This window comes from Symphodus melops (assembly GCF_947650265.1).
Source record: "Symphodus melops genome assembly, chromosome: 6".
Classification (NCBI taxonomy): Eukaryota; Metazoa; Chordata; class Actinopteri; order Labriformes; family Labridae; genus Symphodus; species Symphodus melops.
This window is the reverse complement of record NC_136696.1, coordinates 11,776,816-11,790,004: the sequence shown is the minus strand read 5'-3', so window position 1 is coordinate 11,790,004 and position 13,189 is coordinate 11,776,816. Positions and strand designations below refer to the sequence as shown.

Sequence of the window (13,189 nt, the reverse complement as noted above, 5' to 3'; positions counted from 1 at the left end):
TATGGCTTGAGATGTAACCAGGGTCCATCTCGAACATGCGTGGTATTTCCTCCTTAAATGAGCCCTCGAGAGACCCAGTGAGCCCAGCCCAAACATCTCTGACACACTGGAGCAGGACAGTTTTCAGCACGACTTAAAACTCTCTTCATATATGTTTTTTTTAATGTATTTTTTTATGTAAAAATAAGTGGGTTGACGATCCTCCATTCAAAAAGTTAGATAAAATGAAACTGTGAAAAACAGTTTTGCCTTTTATCTTCGTGGCGGCCAACTGTCAGATAAATGCTTCTCAAAATATCCAAAGATGTCATCTTGTTCTTGAAGCTCCCTCAGTTTGTTGTTTTCCAGCTAAAATAGATCAAAGATATGATGAGTGAAGGTCACAACACAGACGGATATTTCTGCGGCACTTAAACCTTTATATGTTTTGCTTCAGACAGAGAGTGCTGTTAGCTGCCCAAAGCTAACCTTTATTTTGAGCTCACAATCTGAAGGTGAGCTTCCTGCCAAGCTCGAGGAAATGAGTGGGAGTTGATTGGAGATATAAAAGGGAAATGGAGAGAGGAAAGATGATCGGTGCAAGTTTGTGATTTATTTATGGAGCTTAAGGGTAAAAGGCTCCTCATCTAAAACGCTCCCAAATGAAAAAAGATGGGCTACCATCCCTGAAATGACATTCCCATGTGCTTCCGGCAATCTGTGTCCTCTCGTTGGAATCATAGAGGGATGGTAAAAAAAAAAAATTGCGGAAGTAAGTTAAAAAAAAAAAAAAAAGAAATCCTATCATCTTCCTTGAAGTTTACCAACATGTGACACAGGAGGAGATTGGACCTTTTTTTAGTGTAAAATGAGCAGACTAAATCAATCATAGCATCATTTTAAACCATCGGAGGCATGCCTTCACTTGCAAACATAAACTTGTTTGTTTATGTCATACAGTGTGGTTTCTGTTCGAGGGTAAAAGCTTCATCTAATAGATCACATTGCTGCCCCGTCATGCCTCATGATGCCTCGTCTGTGTATGAACACACATACACGTAGCATTTCATAATAAAGCAAAGGTCATGAGACAGTCAGAAAACTTCAGTCACATGTGCTGGATATGACAAGTTGCACATCAACTGCTCTATAAAGAAAACAATATAGTGGACATTCTCAACAGAAGGCTAAAGAAGGGGCACATCAATGTAGACTACATCAAAACAAACTCACTCCACACTTATGTCAGACCAGAGGAGTGCTCTAAAAATCAAAACGTGTTTACAATCGCACATTTGCTCACTCCAGCAGAGTTAGACTGTCAAAGGGAATTTGGTCTCATAGGAAAACAAAGTGTACCTCCATCTCTCTCTCGTACTTTCCCTGCACCATCTGACTTGTATACTATGTGCTGACTCCCCTGTTACACACAATGGAAACGGCCGCCTCTAGCAGCGGACACAGACGTCAGAACCAAACTGTACACAAGCTTTAACACATCCCTCTCACACAAGCACAATCACACATTCTCATGTCTGTGCATATAAAGTGGGTTTGCACGTCTTTGATGTGTCAGTTCAGGTATTTTGGTCATTATGGTGAGGGCTCTGCTTGTGCAGGTTATAAATTATTCTTAATCACTCCTTAAAATGGCATTTAGAGCACATCAAAGAGAGTGAAGCAACTGGAGGACAAACATGTTCCTGACTTTTTTCCCCCTCTTTACACCTCTACATTTTCAATAAAAAATAAAGCTACTCGGAATATTGTATTTCCTGTCTCATGTTCTGCACACTCTCCTGGCCTGCCTCACTATGTATACAGCATGTTTTATGAGCACCAGGACTCCAGCAAGAAGGTGTTGATGTATGTATGACATGTTTATAATGACAACACTTGTTGGAGAAATACAAGCGTCTAATGGACGCACGCCTGCCGATGCGTGGGAGCCTCTCAGAGATCCAGTCCGACTGAAGTGGGGGAGGGTGTGTGGAAAAAACAGAACATGTCAGCACCGAGCAGGTGTGCGCAAGACTGTGCGTCTATGAGTGAGCAATGATGTGTGGATTAACATAGTTACACTGACTCTGTGGTTGTGACTCACATTGACGTTATCCCAGTCTTCAAACTGTTAGCATAGATACATTCAACTGTTAAAAATAAAAATCTAAAAAGTCTCAGCGGACTAATGAACCTTTCAAACATTCAGAAAGTGCTAAAGGACAGTTCACTACTCTATTTTTAGTGGAGGAAAAAAAAGCAATTTAAGGGCAGTGTAAGGTCAATCTAACATCTCATTGCTGCTTCTTTATGTGAGTTGATAGAATGAGGAGTCTCTTCTTGGAACTTTAACTGAATAAGCTCGAGCCTATATTTAGCTGTCTAAAAATAGACCTGTTTTGAGCACAGGTGAGATCGATCCTGCAGGATTTCGTTCAAAGCTGTGGCAAATTTTCCGACGCCATCATTCTCTCTGTAATTCTTACAGTCCCGCCCTGTTGCTTCCCTCACCGCTGAACCCCAGCCTGCGTCATTTAGGCCTGATGTAGGTCTGCAATCCAAACCAAGGGCCTGTCCCCAGCACCACCACCAACATCACCAGCATGAAGCGCAAGAAGCTCCAGCACATATTATAAGTAATACTTTTTTTTCTGTTTGGCACAGAGAGGCAGAGGACACAGCAAAGAGGAGGGGGAAAGAGGGGCTGAGAGCTTAGGTTGGAGACGCATGAGTCATGCAGGGAACGAGGAGGGTGGGAATATCTGAGGCTGTGCAAAAGGGTGAGGCAGGGGAAGACAAGTTGCACAGGGGATTCATTCTCTTGTGGTCATAATGGTTTCATTTCTGAGGTTGACCCTGCAAATGTCATGTGGGAATCCCAGCTACAAATCAGAGCTGAAACTTACCACAGAGCCTGTGGCAGTCCTCCGCTCATCCAAACTATCTCTCAAAAGCAGTCCGGCTTCTCCCACTCAGCCGAGCAATCACTCGCAATGACGTTGGACAAACTGTCATAACAAGGTCAGAAAAAGCACTTTTTGCTGTGAGGAAAGTTTTTGAAAGTTTTCCCAGCCAGGCTGCCACTCTCAATTACCAGCTTTTATAATCCACATCACATTGACACATTCATAACACTGCTGTCAAATCAGGTTCCATATTTGAGCTGTAGGCTGTTTAATACAAGGTAAAACATATCTCGACTGTCTCGCGTCGTTGCTCTGTTTATATGTTATCTCTCAATGTCCCCCGATAGTTAGCTTTGTGCGTTTTTTTTTTTCAAGCTTGGTTGCAGCATTAGGGTAAAAGATATGTAAGCTTTGGAGGACTAAACTGTTCATCGTGTCTACGTCAAAGTTCAGCTTTGTTGCTTTCAAAAATGAAAGGCTAACGGGACAACGGGAAATCTTACATTTTTAGAATGTTACCTCTGGTACCTCTTACCAGCAGCAAGGTATAAATGTTTTCAAAGGGATAAGGACCTTGGAGATTTCATTGACATATCTTTGCACATTTTTCACTCCTCTATAAAGTGCATTCCTCAACCGTAATATGTCTGGGTGTCTTCTTTTGTTTTGTCTAGTGTAAAGAAAGTGTGTGCAAGAAGAACGCGCTCAGCTTTGCTCCTTCTGTCTGCTCTCAGTACGCTGATAGAGAACGTGTACACACACACACACACACACACACACACACACACACACACACACACACACACACACACACACACACACACACACACACACACACACACACACACACACACACACACACACACACACACACACACACACACACACACACACACACACACACACACACACACACACACACACACACACACACACACACACACACACACACACACACACACACACACACACACACACACACACACACACCTTTCTTCCTTTAACAGCCTCGTCATTCAGCACAGGGTGGATGGATCAGAGAGCTGAGGAAAGGGGGCTTCAAAGAGACTTCCCCTACCCAGAAAGGAGCACTGATTCTGGGCCAAAAGGATTTACCCTGGTCCCTGTGTGGAGGCTGGAGGGTCATCAGTCACATAATAGTACAGTGTTTAACAGGCCTATGATATGGTGTGGGTATTCATCACCCCCACAGTATCTGATCCCCTCTGTGTGCGAGTGGGTCTTTCACAGAACAAGAGACACAAGAGGGGTCGGTGGAATCCAGAGGCCAGATGTGGTCTTTCACTCACAGACCCACCCGGCCTCTTGTTTTCCACACTTGAAGGCCCTAAAACACCTGTTTTTCACAACACGCAGCCTCACCCACTCACATCCCATTCTTCTGGCTGTTTTTGAACGATGCAGTGCCACACACGGGTCTCCTGCTGGAGCGAGATTTCTGGGAGAAAATGAGACGGATGAATGAACAATATTGTCACTCCATGGAGCCAGAGAGAAACGCTTTGTTTGACTACACTTCCAGCAGTGTTTCAGCGTACAGGGTTAAAAATATCCATGCGTTTGCTTGCTCTGGCGGACCCTCATCATGTTCTTTATCTAAACAGAATTCAAGTGGGACAGAGGGGCATTTATAAACTTAAAGTGGTCTATTAGTATTCTGGCTAAAAATAATCATCCAAGTTAGGTAGTTTGTATTTTGAAAGACCCCCTTATATGTGATGTGGATTTTGGGGCAAAAAAGAGAGGCATTCATAAACTGAAGTTGAACACAGTGCACTTGAGCTTTCACTCGAACATGTGTGTGAGCAACTCGAGATGTCTCCGATTTAAATGGAATACTCCTTATTCACACACAAGCACAGACACGCCTGTCAGAGCCTGATAAATCACAGACCCTGATAGACAAGAGACGTGGGGTCTGGTAGATTTAGCCGACACCTCTGGTGACCCCTGGCTGCGAAGGGTCACGGGTCAGAGGTGATGCTAAGCTGGGGCTAAAAGAGGAAGTAACCTTATCAGCTGAGTAAAAGGGGGGCTTCCCAAAGTCACTGAGCGGGAACACCCACACACACACTATTAATCACTGCAAGCTGGAAACAGAGGAACGTTCCTATATTGGGTGGATGTGAAGGAGTCTTCTGAAGGGTTATGAAAGGTTTTCGTGGTCTTGTTTTTCCTGCTCTTCTCGCACTGTTGCTCTTACAGGGAAGGAGGTTTTGGATTGTAAGGAGGTTTTCTAAAAAGTTAAACCACAAAGAAGGTCAAAGCTAAGATTTAAAAGTATGAAACAAATACATAAAAGATTGGAATTTAGTTCCTGTCCACAAGCTGAAAGTAGAAGACCTTTGGATCTATCCCTTGTTAGAAGTCAGTCCCTTAAACCCCAGAGTACAAGTCACAGAGATTAGAGATTAATCTCCACAGGGGTTAGGCTGAATCTTCAAAAAGGAGTGATCCCTCTGCGTTCAGGAGCTCTGACATGAATGTTCTTTAACATTACGCATTATAGTACAAAGCTTAAGAAACAGACATTTCTAAATCTCATGAATCTAGTGCTGCTGGTCTACTCTGAGGGAAAATTCAGAACAGGATGTAAAAAGTTATTTTTGTGTCTTTAGTTGGTGTGAGGTTCTCAAAATCAGATAAGTCCAATGAAAACCAAATCAAGTATTTTTTGTATGATAACCAACCTGAGAAGGACACTTCATTGCTTTGGTTGCTTGTTTAACTGTCTATCATGAAGAACCAGATGTGCGTTCATTTGTTTACTTTGATATAAAGGAGACTCTTGAAATCGGCTTTGAGTTACAAAAAAGATCAGCATTATCTCCAATCATATAATACTCTGTTTTGTTTTTTTTTTTTTGTTGTTTGTTTGTTTCTGAATTCTGGATCTGAAAGTGCAAAATAGAAACTGTTGCAGCTGTGAAACGTGGCCTGAAGTAGCTTACCTACCACCGCCAACCAACACACACACGGCTGAATTAGGAGTGGTAGGAAGCAAGAGGGCTTTGGTTGCCCACAGCCACGAAAAATATCACCATAAGCTCCCCTACACATCAAACCCTAATCCTAAACATGACTTCAGCGTTCTCTCCCTTATCCACACCCCTTCTTCTACTCCCCCTCTTTCTCTCTCTAATCATGTTTTATATTTTACATTCCGGGCCGACCGTGGTGCCTGCGGCTATCTAGTCTCCCTCTACATTCCCTGTTTCCATATGTGACGCCACTTCACTTAGCATGCGGGGACATTACAGCTCCATTATTGGATGACTCTGTTTTATATGCTTATTGTAAAGCAGTGAAACTGGAAATTCTGTTTTCTTCTGTTTTCCAAGACGATGGCGGATATTACTTACACATTGCAGTAACTTAACCACATAAACATCTAACCTCAAAGCCACCCACTCAGAGCCACTTTTGCTATATTGATGATGTCATACTCGAAAACTCTGCCAGGAGGTAAAGTGCTTGACAAATAAACACCGGTCAAAATACAATGTCAGACTCGGAGAACAATCCTCATTAGTGTCATTTTGAAAGCCAAAACTTCCATCAGACGGAACAAGATCAAGAGCCGCCTGTTTGGTTTGCCCATTCTGAACAGAAACCTCCCCTTTAAAAACAATCCATCCTCTATTCAGTCCTCTGATCAATACCACTACGGACAATAATGCTCCAGGCAAAGAGGCACAAACTGTGTGTGTGTGTGTGTGTGTGTGTGTTTGAGTGTGTTTGCACTAATTGCTCCCTTTCTGTCCCTGTGATCAGCTCATTTTCTCTCAGCTGGACACTCTGGAGAGACCGAACAGAGAGCCAGTCAGTTTGGTTGGCAGACAACACAGTCATTGAGGAACGGCCCACAACCTTCATTGCAGACCGGGCTGGAAGTTCATTTTCTTTTTAGGAGAGAGGAAACTGCAGTGATGTTAAAGTTTCACTGTCACTGGCCAGTTGGCTGTGTGGATCTCTCACTTGTTTAAGTGAACCAGCTGCTGAAAACATGGGACTTTTTCAACTGTGTGCTGTGATTGATGTTCCAAACCACTTTACCACCAAATAAACATGAACTCTGACCTTTTGCCGGTAAATGCTCAGCCTTTTCACAATAAAAACGTGCATACACTTTGTGTTGATCAAGTAATTGTGAGTGCTCACAAAGGAAAGTTAAAAAGACCAGGGCAGGCAATAAAGACTATTTGACACCCACAGTCTGCAGGATGAATACATCTTCCTTAGAATTGAGAAGACATGAGGGTAATTTTCCTGTTAATTGCCCAATATTTTCATCGTTGCACAATTCGTTTGATTACTTTTATTCCGTGCATTTAATTAACAATGACAGGTTGCCTAAACAACGCCGACTTTCCCAGGTAGAGTGTGACTAAAGCTTCTTAGTGACAAACAACTCTTTTTCGACTTGACTCATTAAATCTTTTAATCTCTCTAAATAACTCAAACATGCTGAGTCATCATAATGTGTTGTTGTTTCATGATTAGCGTCATCAGTGATTAACATTCACACTATTACACCTTTCAGATTAAGATAAAAGCTGAAAGAATCTCATCATATAATTTGGTTTTTGTTGCATGTGGCTCCTCTCTATGATTACTTAAATGAATTGAACCCATAAACAGCCCATTTTGGGTCTCACCATTTTCTTATCTAATATGTTACCTGTCTGTTCCTTTAAATTCCCTCCACCATAATTCAAACATTAGCCTGAACGTTGAATTTGCACGCCTTCACACCCATGTCCAAAGACATTGGCAGGTACTTCCTTTCTAAAAGCTTGTGAGATAAAAAAATAGAAACCAGTTCTTCCGATCTCCTGTGTTCAGAAGCTCTCGCTGCTGCAGCACAGCACAGTTCTCACAGTCCCAACAAGCGGTTTGGATAGAGGGACTTAAGAATTTGACGTTTCAAAGCACTGGATCCAAATTCCCCGTTGTAAATCTAAAGCAGCTTTCTGCTGATTAACATTCCGTGTTGGGCTGGGTAGAGAGTAAAATCATGACGCAGTATGGAGTGATTTAAATGAGGGGGAAAAAAGAGGGTGGGTTGGAGGTGGATTATGATTAGGACTGGAGCTTCACTCACTCTTTCAATCACTCCCCCCTCACTACTGGTCTACTTCTCTTTCGGCTCCTAAAGCTGTTGGACTGCAGCTTCACAGCGAAGTGGAAAAGACCAGAGGACAGGAAAGGAAAACCACAATCTGGGCAACCAGTAACTGCTGCTCACTCACACAGGCATATAAGTGTGTGTATAACTTGAAAATACTCCATTATGGGTCCAACAAGTAAAGATGTTTGTCAATGTGATGAAACTATACTTAAAGAAACCAACACAAGAAGCATCATACAGATTTATTCTCGACATGGTTTTCTGGCATTTTCCAGTTAAAGTTCATCAAGGTGGAGCTCAGGACTTATATGTAGTCATCCTGATTACACATACACTTTTTTTCACTAAAATCAGCTGTCAAATATATTTGAATGGGAATAGAAGCCCAGTATTTTATTCTATACTTGATGAGGAGTAGAGTAGTGTATAAAGTAATGTGGGGCTATAGCTCCAAACTGAACTGGCTTGAGTTAATGCATTAAGTTACCTTCCATTAAAGTCAACAGTGCCTGAGTTTAAGTGATTCAAAGTCTGCACAGTCAGCTCAATAAACATGTGAGGCTACATTTACTCGTATAGACAGAAAACTGTAGAGCACTGCTGCATTAAAGTTTTACTGCTCCAATTAAATGTGCATTAAGAAAGAGAAGCCACTCGCAGACTTAGTCCATCCTGTTATAACCTGACACAGAGAAGACGAATGGAGACGATGAGTTTGCATTATTTCATAGACAGCAGTGGACACAGTGAACAGTGCGTAGATTTGTTCAAAAAGGCCCCGCAGTTCTTTTGTCTGCAGTTATGAGCAGGGCTGGTCCACTTTCATCTGCCTCATTCTTCTGTTGTTTGTGCCATTGTTAACACAACTGTCCTCATTTTGACAGGACAGAAAAGGGGCGAGGGTCGGATGGTGGGAAGGGAAGCATGTGGGTCGTAACATGGGAGGGTTGGAGCGGGTAGAGCGCCATCTCGTATAATTAGGAAGGAAATCAATGCCACTATTGGAACACGTCTAAGAGCGAGACGCGGACGATAAATCAATGGACCACCCAACCTCAGATGCACAAGATGACCTTCTGAATTATATGGTGCAGTGTGACCACACATATCAGCATAGAATCCAATATTGGTATGCACCACGCATCCAAAAGCATGAATCACATGCGTGGCCAGTGTTTAAGTTCTTGCAGATGACAACAAGGCACAGATAGCAGCTCTAAATTTTCTGTGTGTGTGTGTGTGTGTGTGTGTGTGTGTGTGTGTGTGTGAGTGTATGTGTGTGTGTGTGTGTGTGTATGTGTGTGTGTGTGTGTGTGTGTGTGTGTGTGTGTGTGTGTGTGTGTGTGTGTGTGTGTGTGTGTGTGTGTGTGTGTGTGTGTGTGTGTGTGTGTGTGTGTGTGTGTGTGTGTGTGTGTGTGTGTGTGTGTGTGTGTGTGTGTGTGTGTGTGTGTGAGTGACCTGGGTGTGGTAGAGACCTGCAGGGCGTGTCACAATGTCCATGTCTTTAGCAAAAGGCAGTAAACTACCTTTAACCAGACCAGTCACCACATTCAACGGGCTGTATGACCCATCTGACACCCAAAGGGGTTTACAACCAACCCCTGACCCTCTTACACACCCACACACCCCACACAGAGGGAGGGTCCACTCCACTAAAAAAAGGACCATCCTCTTATGCATTTATGTCACCTATTGACCTACAATCATAAGACTCACAAAGCAGCCACTTACTCGCACAATATCACACACTTACACTCACGCCACCCTCTTTTTTTGTCCATGAGCTGACAAGAGCCCATGAGGTGGTCAGCACTGAGACACTAACAGTTAAACAAAGCCTCATTGTGTTCATGTCATCTTTTCACAAAGGTACAGACACACGTACTTAGACACCTACTGTTACAATGGTCCTGGAAATGGGGGTCAGGACCTCCCTGATGTGTCATCCCATGAATAAAAAAAAGAGGCTGCAAGATAGTTGGAAAAGGAAAGAAACTAATGCATACAGCTATTCATTCTTTTTAACTTCTGCCCACTTTCTTTTCCCTTTAACCAAATATTCAATGTCCTCCTTTCCTTTCCACAAAAAAGTGCAAACTATGTGAGGAAAAAGTCAACATGAAACTGCTCACATATAGAAGTAAAAACCTGATTTCGTATACTGTGTACTACACAGATAAAATGTTTTTCCGAGACATACAGCGCCATTGTTGTTCTCTCTTCGTGCACAAACTGATACAAGTATTATTCTTCTGTCTCTGTCCTCTTCCTGTGGAACACATGACTGTGCCTATGTGACCTCCTCTGAGCCTTTGAACAAGAGAGTGAGATAACTAGCAAGAAAAAACCCCCAAAAGAACAAAAAGATCAACAAAGGAAATGATAACATTAAACTGTCTAAAGATTTATAAACCAGGAATCAATGTCCATTTTTTCCCCGTTCTGATACACATGACTTATATTAGTGTTTGTTGAATGAATAAGCGTATCTTCATTATTCATTATCAACATGGTGTGAAAACAAAAACAAAACTGTGGTGATTGTAACATCATTTCACGTCATCCTGACTCATCACTGCTTCAGTCACAAAGTAAACAGTGCTGTGACTCCAAAACTAACAACTCATGGACGCAGTGTGATCAGTGCTCGCTGCTTCTTCTCTACAGACGGTACCTGCTCGCAAATTCCTCTGCCTTAGCTCGACAACAATACAAATAAAGTAGTGGGAGGTGTGTGTGTGTGTGTGTGTGTGTATTCCCAGCTGTTGCTGCTGCAGGTGCTACAGGAAAGCTTGACTCAGTGTGTGTCATTGAATTTCTTTATGAGGTCATCTCAGCAGGTTTAATCAACGTGCTGTGGTTTAATGTGTCTGTCTGTTTGTGTGTGTGTGTGTGTGTGTGTGTGTGTGTGTTTGGGCCTCTCGACCTGTGTGTTTGTTTGAGTTTGTGTGTTTTGCAGGTTATAAAAGGCTACTGTTCCGTATAGTCTCAGTGGACCACCCACTGAAGCCCTTCCTCTGAGCAGCAGATGGAAAAAGGGGGAAATGAGGATCACAGACGTGGAGAGATAGCACCTCCAGAAAAGAACGCTCGTCTTTCTCATCTCCTCCACATTTGTTCTGACGACGTATGAAATCAGAGCACTATAACAAACAAGACACTTTACCAAGAACAGACTGTGTCGAAGATAAAGGCCATTTACTTTTTAACTGTAGAAGAAGCAGAGTAATTCTCACAAGTGTGTGTGTTTAATGCATCTCTCCCTGACATGCACAAGTCCCGGTCATTTCATTTCAACAACGGCATCCAAGCCTCAATGGCTAAATAATAGCAGATGGACTTTAAGGCCTTCTTCACATGGAGAAACTTGCACCCTGGAACATACACAAATGAAATGAACTCTAGCCACATGAATGTGACTAAACACGCCCTTAACAGAAAATGATTAGACCCAGCATGTCAGGAAAGGATGGATAAATCAGCTCTTGACTGAGGCTGGATTACAATGTGAACAGAGCGGGGAATGGAAGGCCTTGGCTAAAGTTTCCTGCTTGTTGTACAATCTATGCACCCAGACTTGTAGTATGTGCTGAGTTTCAGCCTCTAACCGCCATGGAGTATTGTTAGTAAATCATGACGAGTGAGAGGTGCAAGCCACATCCTGACCACACACACTAAAAACACACAAGCCCCTCTACCACTCCCAGCGACACCACGCTGCCCAGCAGACCCCTTAAAGGGAGTGTGTGAGTGTGTTGCAGAGGAATGTTTGTGTGTAACAGATTGGGGGGGAGACTATTCTTACACATACTCCTGTACAAACAGCAGACTGAGTGACAAATCTGTTTTCATTCTCCTTTTCCCACTGTAGTCTGAGTCTGCCCAGGCGCGATGATGACGGCTGAGCATGTGTGCAAGTCCTGCTCCACCTTCATCATCATCATCATCCTCATCCCCTCTTCTGACAGCATTTTTACTTGACAAAATCTCTCTCTTTTTTTTTCCGGCTCAATTCATCTCCTTTTTTAAAGACCTTGTTTAAACTGTGAGTTCTTGTACTTTCTTTCTCAGCCCAAGATAAACAGCAGCCCCTGCTTCGCCTGCTCGGGAAACCCCATGACCACAAATGGCTAGACAGACAGAAAGAAGGAGAGGCTCGAGGGATATTTCATTCAACTGCTTGCCAAGTGTTCAGAGTTGGGATTTTGAACAGCTAAAGCCCTTAGCCAGGGACACCCACACATTGTTTCCCTACTTTGAGACAACTCCCACTCTCCCATTTCAACCCGTGAAGTCTCAGTGGGCCTTGCAAAAACTGCTGGGTGATAATTAGCTGCGTCTTACTTTTACCTCTTGAGAGAAACATGGGAAGAACAAAACAGTCGATAATACAGATGGGAACAGTTTGTCTCAAGAGATGCTGCTAGAGTACAGAGGAGGCATTTAAGGAAGAAAATGGGCCAACAAAGTTCCCTGTTGAAAGTGAGCGAAGCAGCCAAGCCACAAAAAAAATGATACAGATATTACTGGGCAGATTTAAAATCAAGCTTTAAGCCCCTTTTGTGTGTGAGAGAGGATTTATTCATGCCTTTCCCAGACATTCTTTAAGGTTCCTAGGAGCATCCCTTTGCAGAAAGTCTCTGGCTGACCCTCTGTGAGACGAGAACTGGAAGGGTGAACGAGACAGAGGAAGACAGAAGAAGGAAATGAAGGCAGTTGGAAGACGGACGATGGACGGAAGGCGATCTTTTCACTGATGTGATCATCAGACTGTGGCAACTCACAAACAAGCCTGCAGACGTTCCCATTTTCATACAAGTCGAAATTAACTCAAGCAGGGAGCAAAGGATGCTGGATGGGGAATTGACTGCAGGAATGCACAAGCCAGGGCATGAATAGTACTTGCTAGGCATCTAAGCACTGACCTCTCCACTTGAGCCACCAGCATGAGTCGGTCAGAAGGTAATTACAGCCTTCAGTGCAGAAGTGCAATCGAGCCAAGAAGCACTGGGCAGGTTCATCTCCTGCTCTGAGAATTCTTTTTTTTCTTTTCTAAGCTTGTCCCTCAATTCTGTCATCCATCCTCCCTACCTTTCTTTTCCACTCAGCTCAACTCTAGGTCTGGATCTCTCAGCACTGAGCCCGTATATTA

At 43.1% G+C, this 13,189-nt stretch overlaps 1 protein-coding gene across 1 annotated transcript in view; it reads right to left on the bottom strand.

Annotated features, from left to right (window-relative positions):
• The window catches only part of abtb2b (ankyrin repeat and BTB (POZ) domain containing 2b), a 59,527-nt gene that overhangs the window by 36,462 nt on the left and 9,876 nt on the right, over positions 1-13,189 (bottom strand). The window lies entirely within an intron of this gene.